Source organism: Camelina sativa, chromosome 9 (assembly GCF_030686135.1).
Source record: "Camelina sativa cultivar CO46 ecotype springtype chromosome 9, ASM3068613v1".
NCBI lineage: Eukaryota > Viridiplantae > Streptophyta > Magnoliopsida > Brassicales > Brassicaceae > Camelina > Camelina sativa.
This window is the reverse complement of record NC_141888.1, coordinates 1640882-1642752: the sequence shown is the minus strand read 5'-3', so window position 1 is coordinate 1642752 and position 1871 is coordinate 1640882. Positions and strand designations below refer to the sequence as shown.

General features: G+C 34.7%; 1 long non-coding RNA gene across 2 annotated transcripts; it reads left to right on the top strand.

Annotated features, from left to right (window-relative positions):
• On the top strand, positions 1–1586 carry LOC109126637 (uncharacterized). Of its 2 annotated transcripts, XR_002033498.2 has the most exons (3): positions 25–476; positions 598–796; positions 886–1586. It is a non-coding gene; the product is annotated as an uncharacterized LOC109126637 (long non-coding RNA). The 2 variants fall into 2 exon arrangements; XR_002033499.2 differs by lacking the exon at positions 598–796 and having other exon boundaries at positions 1–476.
• The last annotated feature ends 285 nt before the right edge of the window (positions 1587–1871 follow it).

Sequence of the window (1871 nt, the reverse complement as noted above, 5' to 3'; positions counted from 1 at the left end):
AGGTGAAAAAAAAAAACCTTATTCATCGACATCTCTTCCACCGCCCTTCGCCACCTTCATCGTTTTATCTTCCACAAATCTGAAATTCTCAATCGATTCATCTTACCCACAAATAAATAAAAAACCAACAGTTATCAAACCTCAGAGCTTCCCCACTCCGTCTTCTTCAAAGTCCAATTTAATGGCCATTTTCTCCAAAGTTATCAACAGTTTCAGAAATCAACCCTATAAAATCGACTACCCTCGCCGATTATACAACCAACCCAAAAAATACAGAAGACCACCATAATCTAGAGATGTCAAAATCGAAACTACATGCCCCTCCTCGGCCATTCACCTTTCAGATTTTTGATACCATTGATGGAGACTTTTGCAAGGAAGACGTTTTAGTCTGCCTCATCCATTTTTGTGAAGCCCGAAACTTCAAGAAAGGAAACATGCTTATGGGCGTAGAACTGCTTCTCATCGACTCTGAGGTACGATTACCATATATGTTTCCAATAAACATTCTTGAAAACGAAAGTTAACTTTAAAACCAACAGTCTAATGCAGTCCAACACTAATATAATGTTTTTTGATTGTGTTGATTTTTTACAGTCAAGCGGTTTTTTATAGTCAGGATCAATTTTAGGAAGTGAGTGGTTTGATGTACAAATAGCAGACATGATAGAGCTATCATATGATCCATCTGAAAAGCCAAATTTCAGATTTGATGTTTTGTTTCTATCTACCTTTTAGAGTTTGTGGTGATAACACAGATTCAAATATTCAATTTAGCAAATTGAATTATTTACAAGTATAATCTTAACACTATATTATATTCATCTTTTTAAAACTTCTTGATTATAGTGTTAATATTTATGATTTATGTTTTATCTTTTTCAGGGAGCTCTTCCATCTTGATGGTGATGGAATGGCTAACATAGTTTTCCAGTTTATTGAAGAGAGTGTGAATCCAATGGCTTCACTCCCAATGTCAGCAAAATTCAGTATACAAGGAAGAATATGTGGTTGAGTTATATGTACAGTCGATCCAAATATTTAAATTGCTTTTCATATAACTTGTGGATTGGTACTTTCGTTGCTTTCTGAATCTGTCAAAGAAGAAGATGGACATGTTCATGTTGAGGAATGAGTCTTCGATTAAACCTGCAAAGAATAAGAACAATCACTGTGAGGCAAAGAATGAGAAGAAGAACAATCACATAAGATTGGAAGTAAAACGACCATGGGAGAAGAAGATGCAGAGAGGAGTCAACTACAAGAAAAAAGAAGGTCAACCAACAAGACAAGTGAAAATGTAGTGACTTTCGTTAAGCTGTAATTAGTCTAATTGTTTAGTTAGGCTCAAATGAGTAAAAGTGTTGTGTTAGCTAATGTCTAAAGTCTAAGCAAAGTTTTCGTGTGGTGGTTTAGTCTAAGCATGAGTAGTGTGGCTTGTGTAAGAGCATGGGATCTAGAAGTAAGTACTAGAGTATGGGTGCAAGTAGAAGATGGATGTGTGTGGGTTGTAAGAGACATTCAAGTTAATACAATGTAGTCTTAATTAATGAGTAAAACGTTTTTTTCCTCTCTAGAATAAAAAACTAAAACAGAGTAAGAGAGGAAGAGAAAAAAAGAAAAAAAAAACCTCTAACAGAGAAACAAAGGCTGAAAGTGGGAATGTCAACAGTTCAATACACCTAAAAAATTAATACTACTCTAAATAATTCTTATATTTGAATATAATCACACATGCCACCACTCAAGAAAAAAGCCAAAAAAGTTCAAACAGTTTACCAGATTGTGCTATAGCCTTATGGTAAGGCCCTAACCTAATCTCCATACGTACATATCTCAGTCAATTGTGTTGTGAGAGTTTCTCTTTATGT